Below are 21,634 nucleotides of genomic sequence, written 5' to 3'. Positions count from 1 at the left end.
AAAGCGTGCATGCGAAGATATTTGACAAGAGAAATGCAGTATTCCACAAGTTACAAATATTATTGAAATATCAGTCATTAAACCATATTGTAGACATTTTACAAGAAGTGTGCCATTTCCTACCTGAAGAGTGATATCTCCGCAAGGAAAAACTGTAAGGTTGAGTCAAAATACATTCCCTGTGACCATGCTCCCGCTCTGACATGTGCTCTGTGAGTGAGCGCATAGCAAAGTGCCTAAAACACTAGTTTATAATGGGAGATAATTTGCAATCAATTTCCAATGTGCAAACCACTAAGCAAATAAAGGAACTTTCTACGGATAAAATACGTAACATACTTTGTTATTAGTCTCAAATGAAAATGCCACCAAACAAATCTGAGCTAGTTTACCCCTCTGCTATACTTTAAACACTATAAAATCCATGATACATACCCATGATACACAAACGGTGTATACAACCCAAAGCTCAGTAATCATAATAGTAATATTCAGATGTCTTACGTTTCAGAACTGTTTAAACAGTAGCTATAAAATAACATTTGTTCCATGAAGTCCTCTTTCTAGAAATATAGAAAGATACATCTCTCAGCTACAAGTTACTGACCTCACAACATATCACAATACTCCCTTACTGTGATTTTCTTAGTAATAATAAACATAAATAATGGATGAATACATTTCTAACATACAGGCAAACATGGCTGTCAATAATTCTCTGGTGCACAGATTCCATGAATTTAAGTTTTACGTCGCACTCAGCAATATTCCAGCTATACTGCGGCAAATAATTGAGTCTGGACCAGACAATCAAGTGATCACCAGCATGAGCATCGATCTGCGCAACTGCGAACCGATGACCTGCGTTGATCAGGTCAGCGAGTGACCACTCGCCTCTTACGACAAGCATAGTCGCCTTTTATGGCAAGCATGGGTTGCTGAAGGCCTATTCAACCCCGGAAGTTTCACGGGTCTCAGAAATTTGAGAACAGTACTGTGGTTTAAAAGTTATTGGGGCCAATGCAAGCACGTACAAAAATGAAGAAAAATCCGATGCGAAGATCACGTGATCGATTGCACGCGCAAAACCTGATTTGGCACTTTCGCCATTTGAACGACGAATGGATGGGTTTGATTGGGGTTTGCTAACGTTTTTCTTTAGAGTCGAAAGATAGGGATCCCATTTCGGATACATAGATGTATCATCAGAGAAACATTATTCATTATTGTTAAAAATAACATTTTGTGAAGTTTCTTTTTTGACTCAGTATATCAGTTCACCTTTGCGAGCAACAGTCTGTGTTACTGTTGACCACAAGTGTTGTGGCCACAGATGCTTTACGTCTCAAGCATTGTAGACATTGCAACGTATAATGGTTGTTAAAAAAGTATTTAAAATGTAAATGACTCATATTCGAGTCAATGTATAGGATTGATATTATTTCATTTCGCAGTCAGTACTTCTATGTTTGACGTTTGATTGGCAGGACAGCAGTATACAAGGACTGTGTTTTCCGTCATAATCCAATTTGGCGAATATGTTCCAATATCCTGATGACTGCTTATACAGTGACCTTTCGGTTCAACCCAAACACTATTCTGTGGAAGATATATTGAATTAACACAGCTCCTAATACAATTTAATAAGGGAATATGACACTTCTCGTGTAGGGTGAGGCAGATAATTGAGCCGTTGTATGTTCCATGACTGGAACTTTCGACAATGCCATTCCAAAAGCTGTTACCAAAATACAAAAGTCAGTGTTTGACCACCTGTGCCATCTTACCAGACGTAGGCGATAATGGACAGGCATTGAAAACATGCTCATTAGCATAGAGCTTCGTGCCTTTAACATGAAATCATATTTCCCCTAAAACTTCTTTACATAGCACATTAACTGGAGTACAGTGGGTTCATCTTTCAATTATTTTCCACTGATACAAAACGAGCGATACTGCGCAAGAAATTGACCCAACACAGATAGGGTACATAATTACCACATGAGCAGCGACGTCAGGAATATGTTTTGTTTTATGTTAAAAGTTGTTGTTATTTTATCGCCACCCTCAGCAATGTTCCAGATATCTGACGCAGTTCGCAAATAATGGCGTCTGAACCATACAATACGGTGATAGACATCAAGAGCATCGATCGGAATACGACGACACGTGTTAACCAAGGCAGCAAGCCTGACCACCCAGTCCTGTCAATTTCCTCATGAAAGGCATGGGTTGCTGCAGACAAATTCTAACCCGTTTCTTTATTGTGTTCATTCTATTCAATTGAAACTAAAGATGATAGAAAGTGGAATGCCAGTTTGTATCGTTACATAAACGCGAAGCAAATTCAAAAGTAAATCATCATCAACTTGCGGTTTTGGGTCATGCCTAAGTTAGCAAATGATATTAAAACTGTCCGAGCAGTGAAACTTTCTTTTGTCGTATCCTTCGAAGCAGATAGTGGCGTGAATGTCCATTTACAATGTTCAAACATTACCGCTTAAGCCAACATTTGCTTGGCTGAAAACATCACAGCTGGTCACTTTGGATAGGTCCGCAGAAGACAGCTGAACAAAGACCTTCTCACAAGTCCATGGGTCATAACGGCTGATCATTGGTCGTCTACATTCTGTTCCTGCATATCCAGCTACCAATTCAATTTGAAAGTTTGGTGTCAGCTATTGATAGAAATGTGAGGACATAAATTGTCCTCCTCGGAGGATTTGTTGATAACAACGAACGAATTGCGGATTTATCTATGATTTGACCACAACCTCGAGCTGAGTGCCGCTGTCTAAGAAAACACACATCATACTACTGACCAGACCTGTAAAGATCCGGGTTAGAATTGGTCTTCTGTAAGCCGTGTTTGTCGTAAGAAGCGATGACAGGCTAGCTGATCTGGTTAACACATGTCATCGCATCCCAAATGTGTAGATCGATGTTCATGCTGTTGATCACTGCATTGTCTAGACCAGACTCGATTATTCACAGACCGTCGCCATACAGCTGGGAAAGAAATATAGAAGTTAATATTTACAATTTTAATATAGAAAACGAAACTTTTGTAAAGTGTTAAACATGTTTTGGACTGATTTCGGCTAAGACTGGATCTCTTGTCAAGCGGAATACAATTGAGAAGTGGCTGTGACACACTGTCGGTCACATTGTGATGATCCTGTCCTAGGAGACAGTTCAAGGGCACAGTACCATTGCCGGTTCATTTGTCTGGCCGAAGACAGCGGGCCTCCTGGGGGAGACCGAGATTGTTTTGGGAAGCCCTGATCAGAAACCTATAGAATGCCATTTAACATGACATATTTCGACCAGTTGTGTCCAAACGCTAATAATTCATAGATTATACGTGACAAACCTCATTCCATTATCATAAGAAATCTTTGCTAAAACCATTAGTCATTTACATAAATTACATGTTTCCATTTGTTGTGTCTCCAACACAGAATAATTGAAGTAACAATTACCAGTGGCATAGTTGGAACGATTCTTGCCACACCATAAACATGAGTGTATGAATCACTATCAAAGTAATAATACCGGGTGTTCACGAAGCTGAGTGTGCGCTGCCCATCCAGTGACAGCCATCACGGACACATGTAGAGGCAAGTGTTCAACAGAAAACACACCTGTTTAACTTCTGGCGGACAGCTCTGGAACGAAGGTCGTATCACGCTGACGACATGTGAGGCTTTCATCCCGTGTACCAAGTTGTCCAACTCGTCATTGCCCCAACTGCGTGAGGTCTGGGTTTGGCGTAGAGAGGGCAAGGTCCATAAACTGATGATGACCCTATCCACCCTGACCGTACCAGGCTAACCGAACAGTTTTGCTGTAATTTCACTTTTAATCCTTCAATGACAATGATGATGCATGCTTTTCAACCCATTATCAAAAAGGGTCCTGCAGTATACTTCATGGGATTACTGGGAAGCAGGCATGTTGCCATTAATTCCTAAGCATGGAATCATGCAAAATAATACATTCTCCGTACTTACTGATGTTTAATTTCAGTTCAACCTTTAATTAGTCAACTTGTAATCCACACTGAAAGCAGGGTTTTTCTATGAAAAAACCCGATAACTACATAAACAAGTTTTCGAATTTCTCCCGGTGTCAATTGAATTGATATAATCATATACACGTAAGTTTGAGGTTTCTTAATTGTAGAGACGTAAAATTACACACAAGCACCTTTTTATATATATATAAAAATATTCTCATCTCAACCTCACTGGTATTAAAAATATAAATAACCAGCTCGCTCATTGATCCAAGAAGATTCAATCGTAACTCGAGCAATAGCAATTACATAATCGATGCAAACCATTAAATTGTCCATGCCAATTTTTCGTGTGCGTGGCACTGACTAAACGAGATTTGCAAGTGTTAATATCACACACACTACATGTTAAAACACAATAGCTTTGTATTTATTATGGGAAATTTCACTTTGATCTTCATGCATTCCGGCTTTAGATGGGGAAAAAGTTCTTAGCACTATGCAACGGTTGGTAATGACGGTCTACTAAACAGGGACTTGAATCAGATTAATTCCCCTGGTGGCATTTTGTGCAAGCGGTCTGACGCTAATGATGTCGACTATTTTCAGTAATGTTAAGCCTCACGCATATTCTCCCAGGAACGATTCCGATGCTTGTGATAGGCTCATTAGCTCCTTGGCATAAAAAGGTCATTTGAAAGAATCTTGACCTTTTCATAAAGGGATTGATTACAAGTGATTTAACTTTAGCTGATATTTTGTTCAATCTGTTCATTTGCATCACAGACATGTATGAATAGTCACGTTTAGAATTTCTGTTAGATTAGAATGGTTACGTTCTGTTAAACGAATTGTGACACCCAGACATGTGTGTTGTGCAAAAATAAGCAAAACTTGAATGGTTTGGTTAATCTATGTTTTGTAATTTAGCCACCAGGGGATACCTTTTTAATTACTTCAGAAATGAACAAAACAGTGAAGAACCTCTGTGAAGTTCAACGTAAAGTGTATTGATTTCATGAGAAAACTCCGAATCACCTCGATGAAAGGAGAATGTACCGGTTTCTGGGCAATATCCATGCTTAAATGGCCACGATGATGGTACCAAGCAAAGTGACTTTTGAAAATAGCAGGGCGATATGGAAAGGGCTGATGGACAATTCAAACGTTTACTAGAGGATTGCGTGTTGCTTAGAAAGAACTTACAACATGAAGCGTTACCCATTAATCATCCAAAATCAGCGTTCACAGGTAATTATGGTTGCATGGGTACGAAAGAGGGTCGTCAACTTCATGAAGTTGCTGTTCAGACCACTGTGACTTCATCAGGAACCCTGACGTCACAATTAGATGGTATCTTTTCTTCCACTGCAGGTGGTTCTTTGTACGCTAAAGTCTGTTTATCACCGTTTGAAAAAGGTTTGAAGAATGAATAAGAATGATACATCGAGTCTCCCAGTGATCCCAAATACATCCATACTCGACAACATGAGCTAAACTCTCGTCAGCAAAGCAACTGTTCGAACATATTCTACTTGTTTTGACGAGTCACTCTGATGAGATTCTCCATTGTAATCCTTCGAAAAATGGAGGCTTTTGAAAACTTCAAATTCCTTGAACAGAAACCGTTGTGTTTAAACCTGGGGTCTTTGTACACGATATATGACTGAAGCACAGGTCAAATAGCAGTTGGCAACAACTGTATTTTCTGTTGCTAATATTACTGGTAAAAATAAAGTGGCAACTTTTGAATTACAAGAATCCCCCATAAGGGCGAATACGCTTAAAGTATTAGTTCGTCTCCAGAACGTTTTGAGTCACTTGTTTAATATGGAACCTACAATAAATACCCTTTCATTTCGGCATGAAGTTTTTAAAAATGACTTCGAAAACATAACCTAACAAGTTTATTTAAGTAATGTTATGTTTAAAATGTACTTCTCTCTCTTAACATAGGTTTTGGGGAGAGGATACTAGAACTGTCCGTCTACTAGTCTTGTTCAAGGCATTTGAAGTTGCTGAAACTTTATATTTTTACAGGTTAAGAAGAAAAATCCAGCGGAGAGGGTTAAGGTGTCATTGGCGCGGTCAGGCTGGTATGGCTCAACGTCAGCTCAGAGCCTTTGCCCATCTACACGCATTCTAGACCTCTACCAAGAAACGCTGACCTGTCCAACCCACCAAGAACTTTCCGGAGAACATGTAGATTTAATCACTGCAGCCTTCTGCATTATCCAGGGTGTTAGAAGGGCTGAGCTCCCGAAGGCGAACCCGGGCACTCTCCTTATCTGCACCAAGAGATTAGGAGGTACCAAACCAAGGAAAACGAGAACAGTGGTGAGCCTGACAACAGTGTATTCCACAACATTTGAAAGCTTCATTTTCCATCACGCCCTGGTCATGTTTAGGGTCGTACGATGGATGGACCTCGGAGTCAAAGCCACAGGCATTATCATTATTTATTATAGCATATTTATTTAACGCACATATCCACGCAACTGCTACATGCTCAAGTCTCAACACCATGGGGATCATAAACTCTTGCAGCTACTAGGCACACTAGGTTATTGCAGCTTTCACAATGGTCATACGTATGAGCTACCCAGCTGGGTGGACTGGCACACATAGTCACAGTACTTTGTCCAAGTTTACTGCACGTTGATGGCTTTTGGAGGCATGTTTGTAGTCACCATCTGCAGCTGGACATTTACTAAGGTCTCCGTTGCTGCTTTTAAATACATCGCTCTGTGTATTGTACATTAGGGGTTGTGACAACACTGAAAGAGTTAAACTTCTTGAATAAAACACAAGGATAGTCTTAAAATGGGAAAGTTACAAAAAATAAATAATTAAATTTGCTGTAACCCAGCGTGTAGTGTCATAAACTAGAGGTTGGCCCTAAACGCGGGCTTTCATTGCATTTGACAACTACACGCTACCATAAAAGGAGTAACGCTCATGAGCTATGACAATTTGAAGTTACGAAAAAGCTAAGATACTTGTACTTTTTATAAAAAGGCTGCACGATGCATATCACAGGAAATAGGATTATAGACTGAGAGCAAAAGAAACTTTGTTTTTTATGCAATTGAAACTTGCTAAAATTGTTGTTAACGTCCATCACGTCTGTTTAACTATCACTCATTCCTGAAAAGAGTTACTGAAAAATTATCTATGAATTGGACATTTTCAAAATACGCTGGTTAAACGAGGACTGGTGAAATTTGCAACTATACAACTATAGTACCCCTACAAATTTTGAAGTGCAAATTGAAGTAAAAAAATCAACTTTATTCATTTTTTCAAAAGATAACATGCTCTAAGTGCGGATGAGCACTTTTAGTGTATTTTGAGAAATATTATTCTGAATGTATGTATGTATGTATGTATGTATGTATGTATGTATGTATGTATGTATGTATGTATGTATGTGTGTATGTGTGTGTGTGTGTGTGTGTGTGTGTGTGTGTGTGTGTGTGTGGAGTAGGTTGCAGTCATTTCAGGAATTGTATATCCTGTCACATGCTCATGATTTCTGATGTAACTACCGTTAAGGGGAATAAAGAACATACTAATAATATCCCACACCCCTCTATCCAGCACAAAGATCGAACCATGAAATATTGATATCCAAACTCGTACCTTGAACACATCAAGTTTTGAAGTACGTGTCTAACTTGCTGACACCTGGCTGGATTGCTCATTTGGAAACTCAAGACACCACGAAACTGTCTCCCTGGCCATCTGGGTCTGCCAATGTATATCACAGAAGCACTTACACCGTTATATTCGGAAGGTGCAATATTTTGCTGCGACATGTGGTGTCGTGTCGGCGGGCCAGGAACACATAAGTTTGGTTCCGTTTTTTATTTTTACACACTAATATGGCATATGTTAACTACTCTCCTGCAAGACGTTTAAACACAGCGACGTAACTGCTCACACACGCACTCACATAGAAACATCATTCAAAGTTGCGTTAAACATAACTCACTCGAAGCATTGCATTTCTGGAACTCTTCACTTAACGAAAGGTCTAAAAGGAATCAGATTCTTCAGGGAAAATAACTTCTGGAAACCTGGCCACAACAAGTAATAAATGTTCAGATTTAGGAAGCTTCAAGATCCTCCCCAGGGAGTCATCTGAACATTTTAGTTGCTCATGAACCCAATGTTTGTTTAGTGTATGGGTAGAGGAAGATGGGATACCTGAGACGATAATGGCTTTGCGGGAACTGACTCTACCGGTAGCATCAGAACCTTTGCAGAATCATCTGTAGTTAAAGCAGTGGTTAGTCGAGAGAGTTGCCAGAATAGCTGGCTTAACATACTGACAATCTTAATGACCATGTAAATAGGAAGTAACCGATCACATAACTGCCTTTTTAATGAAACACATGTACCTAAAGCTGATGTTAAGTCGTTAGTAGACGGAACTTGGGGGATTAATGGTAGTGGTAAGGTCTCTCGCTCGGATGTGGCCTAGATCTTCTGTAATGAGATCCCAAGTTCCTGGCGGTATCCCCAAGCTTTACATCCAGCCATCAGCTCATGTCTCGTTCGATCGGCGAAGTTCTGCAGAGATTAGCCCAATTAGAATGTTTCTCCTTTGTCTGCAAGAGGCTTTCGAATGTATGTTATGTTTTATACGTAATGTAGATTGAATTATTTACCCTGTCTCTGAAAGGTAGAGGAATGCTGATATTAGTTCCACTGAAAAGAGTTAAAATGGAAATCTTGAGGAAACAATGGTGATATTGAAATCTTTAAGAAACATTATTGAGCCCTGTTCATGAAAGGTAAGAAAATACACATATTAGATCTCCTAAAAAAAATATGTTTGAATTTTTAAGATACAATGGTGATATAGACACATAGTAGTTTCACAGTGAAGTAAACTTTATCCCATCAAAGTCTCTGCCGACACATAGTAGTTTCACAGTGAAGGAAACTTTATCCCATTCAGCCGTTGCAGAATATTCATTTCTTCAAAACCATACGTTATTAGATTGGCAATGCAAAAGAAGACAGAGGTCACCATGAGGTAAGTAATCCAATTTCATAAATAAATAATTCCATACTGAATATCACTCTCTTATTATTCTCAAACGGCCTTAAGGGAATAGAAATTGAGCATCCGAACCAAATATGAGCATCCAGCCGAACGGGAATATCATAATCCCACTGGAGTGAGCGTCTATGACGTCAGAGCTTGCCTCTGGAGCGCTAAACGGAAGTGTCTTTACTGAGCTTGAGAGTACACTACCCCTTTTATTTCCGGTCCGTTATTGCACGACCAAGAATAGACAAAAGCTGTTTCCTTCAATCATCTCTAATTGAACAGTTTTATCAATTATTCATAAAGGACATAAATCGCAGCTTTGCGCTCAATTCCTTACATATATTTAATATTGTCTCTCAAGGGTTTATCTAAGAGATCGGAAATTTTCAAAGCAATTTCCTTTCGCTTCTGTCTATTGAGAGTAGGATAGCATATGGAATTGAATATTTATGTTCTGAGGGCCGTTTCAGTGTGCTTATATGTGTATTAAGTGGTTCTATTGTGATATTCGACGTTAAGAAAAAATATTTTGTGCATTCAATTATCCCTCCATCGAACATCAATCAGCGAAGGCGATATGATTTACTAACTATTCACAAAACGTTTGGGTGACTTCAGCTTCCCAGCAGTTAATTTCCCTTTATGTTGAGCAACATTTCAACTACCGCAGCTCTAACTTCTGTTGCGCTTGTACATTTCAGATCTTTTGAGGTAAAGTAGAGCATGGTCTTTCTCCAAAAATTCAATGAGCGCCATATAAATATTTGTCAAGACTACAACATTCAAGGTCACAGCAAGACGTTTTAAGGTAGACAGGTTCAGGACATTTCCAAATAGGACACATCAGTGACCATAAAGGCTGCCCAGCACAGTTTCTTTTTTTGACTACCAGGTTGATCCCTATCTCATCATGATTCATTGACGCACGCTTGTGAAATAGATTCAGTTGTACAATTGACTCTGCTGAAAGAACTGATTCCTCATGAATATTAAACTGTTGTATCTTGCTGATTACATTATCATATATATATCATCAAACCGTTAGACATACATATTTAAAGGAGCAGTTTTGTATAAATATATTCGTCTTACCATAATTTCATGTGGTATTGATCAAAGTAACATCAGTCCCTTATGCTATCATTTCTAAAAGGACACAGTCATGAAATTATGTGTACATGAAACTAAATGACTATTACTGAATCACATTCCATATGACTGTATTAAACCTGTTTGATATGTAGCCTTGTCAAACCTTTACAAGACTTTGATGAAGAAGGGTAACAAGAAAATATTTTGTTTTAAGTGTTCACCGGCTCGCCTCTCTATTGCAGTATGCTTTTCTCTGGTGTCAAACGTATTTGTTTTAAGTGTTCATAGTGAAACCTCTCTAATGCAGTATGCTTTTTCCCAGCGTCAAACCTTTTTGTTGAATTGTTCACGGGGACGCCCCTCTAATGCAGTAATATACTTTCCCCCAGCGTCAAAAATTTTTGTTTGAAGTGTTCAAAGGGTACCTCTCTAATTCAGTATACATTTTCCCGGAATCAAACCTTTTGTTTTAATGGTTCTCGTGGAGTGCCTTTAATGCTATACACTTTGTCTATTTACCATTTCAAAGTTCAGCTAACGAACTTTGTACCTCTGTACTCCAACAACCTCTCAAAACCGTGCTTATCTGGCCAAATGTAAAACGGGTTAAAAGCGGTCTTTTTTGCTGAGGAAATGGCTTCAATTTGGCAGATTAAACTCAAAAGATCTTTGAAGTCAATTTCGTCTTGAGTGTGTAATTCTCACCGCCTTCAAAACTTTTCCATATGAGTTCTAAAAGTGATAAAGATCAAAGAACATCTATTGTGAGCTGTAATTTAATATTGAAAATCAGTAGGCATCGATGAACAAGGTTCGATAGGTAGCCATATTTTGGCCTCTGTGCCATCCAAGCAATTACCGTTACTTCTAAGTCGTCACGATATCGATCGCCGCCTCATTTAGCTGACATAGACACCTCACGTAGAGAGGCTCTTGCATAAAAACTTTTAGGTATTAATCAAATTAATTCTCGAGATTTAAAGTAAAGCGATTGTCGTGCCTTAACGAGATTGTAAAGAATGATTTCAGCGTCTGGTGACGGACTAGGGATTTCACTGATGTGTACACCCTGTCGAGTCTTGTACATAGACAATCCATTTCATTTACGACACGCACACGCCACTGGTAGAGACTGGGGATGCACGGGGCTAAGTCATCAATGTCTGACACATTGCGGGATATATATCACTTCTTGACATTGGCTGTCTGTTATTGATGATTATTTGGTTGGTCGTGGGATCAAATCAATTACCGTAGTATTTCCGTCTAAGCCCTGTAGTGATAAGGGCGGACTTAATAAAATCTGCAAGGGTAAATCTGTATGAGTTCTGCTTGTCTGAAATGGAATACGGATCAGATATGTCTGTTTGGTTGTTGGAGTTTCAGATGGGCTTGACTGTAAACACGGCTGCTGGAAAACAAGAGGCAAAGAGTTGGACGCAGGCACATGGTCTCTCAATGCATCTCGTTTCAATTAAAGTAACATGGCGTTCCCTTCAGGCGGAATTTAATAGACACATACTACAAATACACCACTAACACGTTCTCATAAACCTCTGCCGAACCCAGCAGGTGTTGGAGGAGGTATTGTAAATCAATCATTAGTAAGTGATAACCTATTTCGTACCTTTTACTCAAATGAAAACTTGCTTCAGCGAGCGTGGAAACCAGACACAAAAATCAGGATTAACCTTTCAATGGTGTTTTCTTCAGTTATTATGCAAAACAAATCGGGTCTGCACGGCCAGGTCGTTGCCAATATGACACTCTACACAACAGCAATCTAGGAATTCCATGGATTCTGCAGCACATCATCCAACTAAACATAGCTAAGGTTTTGACGTGGTGTTCCATCCCTATTTACAATTAATTAGGAATAGTTTATGACTCGAAGACAACAAAAGGAAGCAGTTAGGGGAGTTATCTAATCAAGTTTGTGTCTGCAGTACAATTATCCTGGCAGAAAATCGGTGAACTAACTTCGGCAATATGCCATGAGACAGCTGATGACGATTCTGTAAGTTTGAGTTTTTACATATTAATCCTTGGTAATTCTCTTAGTGATAGCATAAAACGTGATGCCATTGAATCTGGAGAGGACTCCGGTAACACATTTTCTGTCCTGTGAATAGGATTTGTCCTTGTTGCCTGTCAGGAATGTTTTCTTCTTGAATCAGATTGATGGAAGCGTGTTTTCAGGCGGGGATTTCCAAGACATGGCGGCATATTTTCAGACTGTCACATTCGTATTTTTGTAGGTAACATTCATATGGTTTTCAAACTTTGTAACATTCATGTTATTCAAGGTCACACTCATGTTCTTAGGGGGCTATGGGGTAGGCTAATAGCTATAACGTCCGCACGTCACGCTGAAGACCAGGGTTCCATTCCCCGCATGTGTGCAAGTTTATGTATGTATGTATGTATGTATGTATGTATGTATGTATGTATGTATGTATGTATCCATGCATGCATGCATGTGTGTGTGTGTGTGTGTGTGTGTGTGTGTGTGTGTGTGTGTGTGTGTGTGTGTGTGTGTGTGTGTTTGTAATCCCGTGTACTATTATGTGTGCGTGTGTCGGGGGAGGTTGGGGAAGGGAGGGAGGGCCTGTCCGTCTGTGCATGCGAGCAACAATACTTAAATGTCAAAAGCGTTGCAGACTCTAGATGACATTCCAAAATCATCAATCTATGAACGACGGTGGCCGCACAGGATATTTAATCTTTGTGTAAAATTAATAGTTACATTTATAGTAGGCTTTCAGGAACTGATCAACAAAATCAACACACTCTTGTCCATACTATTATGGAATATCTGTTGAAACAGAACCCATTTTGCGGTTCCAGTTATATCATGTGCATATGTTCCTGAATGAATATCATGTTGGTATAACACTGAATGTTCCCCGAAAAAGGTCAGCGTATCCTGACCTGGCAGTGGCACCTGTCACAAAAGGTTTTCGGCCTGATCCAAAAGTTCATAAAATACTTTAAAATCACGTCCAATATTCTCACTGGCGTCTTGGGCTACATCGGCAGTTCGATATTGTAATATTATCTTCAATAAAAATATAATTTCAAGACCGATATTTGCTCAGGATTATTATTCTTATTTCTTTTACTTCTCACAGCCAATATAAACGGATACAACATGACTTCTCTTTCGAAATTTAATCAAAACTATATTTGCAACGCTTCCCGATCTTATACCCGGAACACCAATATCAGATCCATATCCTCTTCACCAGCCTCAACTCTGGTAAATTATTATACAGAAAAGAACACAGCACTAATTGCTTGTTTTGACCTGCATTTGACTGATTCCGAATGTCTCAGCGTGGGAGCAAACAACGAGCTTCTCCACCTCCGTGACTGTTTAAAGCTGCAAGGGTGATAACTGCTATGTTGGACCTTGATCCGTTTCCTATGTTGACATGTGAGAAATTAAGGTATCGAGTACACTGACACGTATTTGCAGAAAATACTAATTTGCTCCTCCCGAGATGGCCCCGGGCACCTTCCGTGAACCATTTAGGGATGCAAAAGATGAGCATCGACTGCTCTGGCCTTGCGTGCAATATGTGCAGTGCCCTGGTTATGGGGAACGTGTCAAAACAATTATGTTCATTAAACACTTTTGAAATGGGAAGACTTCAAGACAAGACAAAGGGGACAGACAAGCAGATCAGTTGGCAAATAGTTAGGTACATACATCTTAAAGGTGTATATTTAAGATGTAACAAATGAGTTGATCGATCGAAGGATGGCCATGCATAGTATGAAACAGAGAACGTACAAAGTGTTTTAATCAGACTCAGGTTGACGAGTGTGGATGAGTGTGGTTTGAAACCGCTGTGAACATTATCCATGTCATGTAACGGGTTGTCAGCTCAGTATGAGGTGTTGGTAGTGAAAGCTAGGAGCACCTGTAGACAAATTTTGGGTAAAACGGGGCTCGAACACCAAATTAAAGGTTTCTCACATGCCAAACAATGCATTTAATCCTTCTTTGTTACATGATATTATTAAAGTTCCTTAAAGTGAAATAAAAAGGCAAAGGGACTTATATATTTATGCCACTGTTCCGAGTATCACAGCAGGAGACATCTCAAATGGGCTTTTAAGCATTGTTCCCATGTGGGGAATCAAACCAGAGCCTCAGGCGTAACGATCGAACATTTAACCAGACGGCTATACTGTCAGTCCTTTATTACCTAAAGCAAACTTGTGGCTTCCCATCATATTGCTGCATCTCTTATAACACTGGCCTCCAGCATTGCTGGTAAAATACAAATTGTCTGCATTCTGTGGACGTTGCAGCTCCTTCATCTTTAGAAGAGTTCCTTCTAAGAGCATACGATCGGTTCCCATCATTACAGCTGCTGTATCAACGTTCAGAGCTTCGATTAATGTAGAAGACGTGGTAACCATGGATGGCGGTAGAAGGAACTTTTAGATGACAGTAGCATCAGCAGTATCGGAGGCAGGACAAGTAGTAGCACGACTACTGCTACTACTACTGGTGCTGCTGCTGCTGCTGCTACTACTACTACTACTACTATTACTGCTACTACTACTATTACTGCTGCTGCTACTACTACTGCTGCTGCTACTACTACTACTGCTGCTGCTACTACTATTACTGCTGCTACTACTACTACTGCTGCTGCTGCTACCACTATTAATACTGCTACTACTACCACTACTACTACTACTGCTGCTGCTGCTAGTAGTGTTGTTGTTTGTTGCTTGGCGGCGGGTGGCCTACTTAAGGCGTTCTCTTGTCACGCAGAATACCCTGTTCGATTCCTCACATGGGTAGCATGTCTGAAGCCCATTTCTGGTGTCCACCGCCGTGATATTTCTGGAATAATGCTAAAGGCTGTAAAACTAAACTCATTGTTTGCTTCTTAGCGTACTCAGCGGTCATCAAACTATATGAAGTGGGGCTGTAAATATTAGAGTCTGAACAGGGACAGTCAGTGATAATCTTAACCATGAGTAACAATTTGAGTCATTGACATATAAGATGACAACTATTTCAGCACCAACAACAACTCAGCACGTATTGCCACCCGATCCCCAAAATTCATCTCTTACGACCAACATGGTATCTGAGTTGCGTAGAAAGGTGCTCATGATGTTGATCACGGGTATGCCCAGACACGATTATTTGCAGACGTCGTTATACAGCTTGAATAGTGATGCTGAGGTTCCAAACAACCCACAAACAAATCATTTGAAAATGGATGCGATATCGCCACACTTCGAGATTATATTAACTCTGGCTATTCTGTAGGCGGAGTAGTATTATGTATATATTTAGTCCTCTACTACCATGACACCAACAACATTAAGTCTTTTATATTGCAATATTGAGGTGAAGAATGGGACGTAATCATGTTTTTTATCCCTTTTTGGCCACCGCCAGCTACATGCGACCTCTAGTAAACTAGGGTAAAATGATTACTAGGAACATGAATAACAATACCATATGCTGAACGGAGGTAATGCGGCCATTAATCTTATAAAAAAATGAGTAATATAGTCCACGAAGCTGGTAATAATGTTGTCACCTCACAAACGCTCGGACGGGTAATTGCGTTGGGAAGAGATCTTGTCACTCTTGTAAACAGGATTGATGCGAAAAGGAGTCATGCGAAAAGGCGATGGTGGCATCGACGGAGATGCAGAAAACGTTGCCGTGTCATAGTTGCAGCAATTAATGGTTACTTATCTCCACCGTACAGTTAACACGAATTATATACATCCTATCATTCACATTTATCCTATCATTTCAGAAGTACGTCATACAAAGTAAAAATATCAATACCAGAGAATGACCAGTCTCGATTATCGTCTAAAATCAAACTGCATTGTGCTTAGAAGGCAATTTGGGTTGAAAATTATATGAATGACCCGAGAAGCATTGACACCTGGTGCTCTGGGATGCCGGCAGCAACACAAAAAATGCATAGAAATGTAAATATTTGTGAGTGAGTGAGTTTAGTTTTTCACCAGTATTCCAGCAATATCACGGCGGGGGACACCAGAAATGCAGAAATAGGCTTCATACTCTTTACTCATGCAGGGAATCGAACCCGGTTAGTCGGCGTGACAAGCAAACGCTTTAACCACAAGGCTCACCCTACCTGTTTGTAAATGTCCCACATGCTCCAGCTGTACTGCCATACATCGGGAACCAGACAATCATGTGATGGACTAACCTCAGTGAACTATAGCGTATATACCAGAGCAGCTGTTTTTATTGGAAAGGTATGAAAACGTGTTAATTTTTAGTTACGATTGAGAATATGTTGTGATACGTTCTTGAATGTTCTGAGAGAGTTCAGTTTTAAGGTCTAAGGGAGCTATTTCGTAAATAATACAGTCTGAACCAGTGACTAACAGCATGAGTATCGATCTACGCAACTGGGATACCGATGACATGTGTCAAGCATGTTAACGCGCCTGACCACCTGATCCCGTTCGTCACCTTTTAAGATAAACATTGCTGAAGATCATTTCTAGCCCTGATCTTCATGGGACACGGGACGCGCATGTTCTGAAGCTAAATATGAGAATTTGATAAAATAATGTTTAGGCCATATTAGAATAACCTTGGCAACCATTCCGATAAAACACATGCAAGCCATGTCGTATTTTGTAGTGGAATTCCAGCACTCAATATCAGGCGCAATCGATTCTTTTTTCATGCTCAAGCCATGTAATATTTTGGTAAAGGGAGTGGGCAAAATGGGTCCAACACTTAATCTTAGTTGAGAGTTTGAACGTTCTCTCTGTCAATAACAGCTGCATTCAACAACACTGTTCACCATCCTTGACTTTCCTCGGGGTATGGGTTGCGTCTGAATAAGGATGAGATATGCACATTAGCCAGTGGGAATTATGTAATTGCACGAAACTAGTTTAAACATTCCTCAGTTGATGTTAATAATTTCTCGAATGCCGCCTTTTGGACTGAGCTTTCAGAACGGTAAATCAAATCCTTAGCCACAATGTGAACAAAGTAATATTTTCCCATGCATTGTTAATTTAAATTTTAATTCTTGCAATGATTTATATGTAACATGGATATAATCTGTGAGAGCGGGCAATAAGGTTGCAGTTTGTATGCAGTGTTGTCTTGAGGATGTAAATTTATATACTTGTATGTTAGAAGGATAGGTCCTTGGATATTCTGGTAGAGGAATTTTGTTATTACGAATGTCAGCAAGTTAGATACATTAGCCATAGGGCGCTACATGTACATCTGTGTCAGACAGATATATGAAGGTACCTGTGTTGATGAACAGTCTACAGGTGTCTATGGCGCTGTGGTAGAAACACATAAATGTGCCTCTACATCTGTGAGAATCATATGTGAAGGACACGAACATCTGAAGCTCTCTGTGGAAGACGAACATGTGAAGACAAACATTCTAAGATGTATCGGAATTCCTATCTGAGTGGCATTTTAGATGTACAAATCAGAACAACATTTTGTGGGTAACAACTTCTTTAATTGAGTGAGTGCGAGAGTGACAACGGTACAAGAATCTGTGTCGAAACGTCACACTCACGCAATTATCGGAGTTGATATCCATAAAATATTGTCCTAATATATCGGAATCGGAATATATCGGTATGTGTGGAGGTATTTCACTGGCACACAGACATTTGAAGGTATTTCAGTGGCAGAAGAATTAATTTCGAAGGTCCATATGTGACAGAAATACATTTGAAGGTTCTGAATATGCTTGTCGTAAGTGGCGACTAAACTGTCGCTGACTTGGCTGACACATGTCATCGGTTCTCAGTTGAGCAGATCGATTATTGTGCTGTTAATCACAAGAGTGTCTGGTCCAGACTCGATTATTTACAGACCGAAACCATCTAGCTGGAATGGTGCTGGGTCAAACTAAACTCACTCACTCAAAATTGCTTCATGAACCTGTGATGACAAATACATGACTCAAATGTTATACATTGGCATGAGACTCCAAGTCCATCATTCAGCGGCACTGACACTATTTTAATATATTTGTTTTTTCTGTCTGTTGGGAATCACACCAGAGCCTCAGGCGTAACGATCGAACATTTAACCAGAAGGCTATATTGTCAGTCCTTTATTACCTAAAGCAAACCATCATATTGCTGCATCTCTTTTAACACTGGACTCCAGCACTGCTTTAAGATATTTGTTCTTCTGCCACTTTCATCAATGTTTAACACATGACATGACTAGCGTGATGCTTAGCTTTCGTTAGTTTATAGTCATCATTATCTATCCGTATTATTGTTACTTTCATCTCGTCATCTATGAAGAACAGTAATAGTTGAAATTACATAGTGAGAAAATGTAAGATATGGCATCACATCTCGAAACGTGTAATGATATCTATTTCACTTAGAACGCAGTAGACCCGTGAAGGTCCCGAGCTAGAATAGGCCTTCAGCAAACCATGCTTGCCATAAAAGGTGATTATGCTTGTCGTGAGATGCGACTAACGGGATCGAGTGGTCAGGCTCGCTGACTTGGTTGACACATGTCATCGGTTCCCAATTGCGCAGACCAATGCTCATGTTGTTGATCACTGGATTGTCTGGTCCAGACTCGATTATTTACAGACGGCCGCCATATAGCTGGAATAAAACTAAATTCACTCACTCAGTAAAACGCAGTAGGAAGATTCAGAGTATCAAATAACTCAGCATTTGATGTCATGTTTTCTTCCGAAACTTCTAAATCATAAATCATTTGCTTGAGAGAAATAATGTGACATTTTCTGAAAAGTTGTCTTCAAGTGGAAAAGTCATTTTACATTTAAACCACTTTCTGCTCAATATTTATAAACTCAATATCTGACGAAGATTGTCATTTCAAAAACAAATCCGAATGAACTTTTGAAGAACATATGAAACCGTTTTCAAAATAAGTAGTTCCTAAGATAACTAGCTGACAATGCCATCTTGAATATTTCAAGTGAAAATAGGACAAAAACATTTGTTTGTACAAAGATCCGTTCAACTAGCGCTCAGTCTCACATTTCCAGATTGTGAGATGAAACTGGAAATTTACTCTTTTTAGGTCATATATGCAGCGTCGGAACTTGCACAAAGATCTGTTTATCTAGCATATGCCAGAAAACCTGAAAGGAAGAACGAACAAAACACATGTCTTTAGAAATTAATACTTCAGGTCAAACAGAAAAATAGAATCAGAACAGCTCAGACTGGTATGTCCAGCGAATGATATTTTTACAAGCCTTAGGCAAATGCTTTTTATTCCAACACCGAATAATTATAAAGGAAAGGATTGTAAAATGAAGGTGATATTTGATTTGAAGGGATATTAGTTGGGAAGCAAATCTGATCATTGTGTACGGACATTGTGACAATCCTTATTCCATTCAAAATGTATTGTATTTTACGTGCAAACACGTTAATTTCTTGTGAGCATCTTTCATGATGTGCACGTGAACACGGCTAGGATACAATTCGGACTTTACAGTGAAACGTGTCAGTGTGTGGCCTTTCATTTCAATGACACAAACTAATTTGGAATTTGTTCATATTGTTTTAAACTGAAATAAACGTATTTCTTTATGACATGCAGCATCTGTCACTTCAGAAACGGCTACGTGTTGTTATCATGTTGGGACTGGAGTGATTGACTTTAAGTTTACGCCGCACTAAGCAAGATTCCAGCTATATGGCGACGGTCTGTAAATAATCGATTCTGGACCAGACAGTCCAGTGATCAACAGCATGAGCATCGATCTGCGCAACTGGGAAAAGGTGACATGTATCAAACAAATCAGCGAGTCTGACCATCCGATCCCGTTAGTGGCTTCTTACGACAAGCATAGTGGCCTAATATGGGAAGCATGGGTTGCTGAAGGCCTATTCTGTCCTTGAACTTCACGGGTTTTGGAACTGGAAAAAGAAAGAGCATTTTAGAAGCAGCAAAGAACGTTGATTACCCACGCTAATCGGATCCACAAAGACAACACAAGATCATCAGAATGACTTTTGAAAACCGTTGTCAAAGTGCGTCTCAAACGGAGTTGAACTACAGGTGTTAGAGTGTGTGGACATAGGATTCGCAATCGGCTACACAAATGGAACCTACGTCTACGTACGCATGTTAATCCCATTATTGACGGATCGTTACCTTACTGGAAGAGGTCACTGATGTCAAGAGTGGAAGCCCTGGACCAATCATCGTTAGGCAAACGCAATGTTTTCGGATGAGTAAGAGTTTAACTGGTCCTTTCTTGACAAGCCTTAGAGAGTGAAAGGTGACAGACGGAATGAGCGTTTTCATGACATTAATGTGTGACAGCAGGATCTTTCTGAGGGTGGCTCAGTAATAGGATGAGGTGGAAGAAAACCTTGACATGCTATCCACAGACTTGTCTCTGGGAGGTACTTAACAACTTCCTGGTGGAACGCGTAGTGCCATTTGCGCGTCGACATTAACGTTTTGTGTTCGAGGATGGTACCTCAGGAGCACACAGGGCTTTTATTGCTCCTGAGTACCTAACTGAGAACATAACTACCATACCATGGCCAGCACTTGTCACCAATAGAACTTGTCTCGGACACTTGGACCAACCACCCACCATGAACTTTGAACTTGATCTGCAGGAAGAATAAAAAATTGAATAAAATTGAATGAATGAAGATGGCATTGGACGTTTGGTTAAAAATATACGTAGGAATCCGGGATTATCTTGAAAACAGTGAGAATACGTTATATTCATGAGTTTGACTTTCCATGATAAATTACATGATGGACAGAAGGGCGCTTTATTGAATCATCTAATAAAATCTATCTGGCGTTAACGACTAATGCCAATCTCAGTTGCATGTTCCAGTTACGCTGTTGATCTGTTTATCTCATTAAAGATAAAAGATACAGTTACTTTATAATATCCTTTACTTTACGTGTACCTCAACCAACGTAATCCATATGAGTCATGCGCAAACTGTAATGAAATATTGTAATTGATTTATTTCATCTTGGTGAAAGGCTCTGCCCTTGTTCCCCGGGCAGTGTATTATCACAACAGATTATTCCCCTCAATCACCAAAGGCAATACAGAAACCTGAACGGCATTACATTCCGTACCTGCATCGTCATTGATCAAAGGTCACGTTGAACGTCAGGTAGCTGTCAGAACCTTGTTCTGATTGGTACAGCCAATGCAATTTCATTGGCTGCTTTACTTCAGATCAAAAGTCCCCCGTCACGTGGAAAATTTAAAAAATGTTTTTGTCGTGGATACTATACAACACATTACTTAACAGACGTTAATTATTCATTATCATCATTGCGTAAAGTACGGGCGGGTTTCAAAGTTAATGTCGGTTGTTGGTTTCATACAGGCCTCGCAAACATAACAAATTAAAATAAAGTAATTTTGCATGGGAGAAATGTTTTCCCATTTACCAAA

This window comes from Haliotis asinina, chromosome 2, assembly GCF_037392515.1.
Source record: "Haliotis asinina isolate JCU_RB_2024 chromosome 2, JCU_Hal_asi_v2, whole genome shotgun sequence".
In the NCBI taxonomy this organism is placed as follows: Eukaryota; Metazoa; Mollusca; class Gastropoda; order Lepetellida; family Haliotidae; genus Haliotis; species Haliotis asinina.
The sequence above is the reverse complement of the archived record's forward strand: the minus strand, read 5'-3'. Positions refer to the sequence as shown.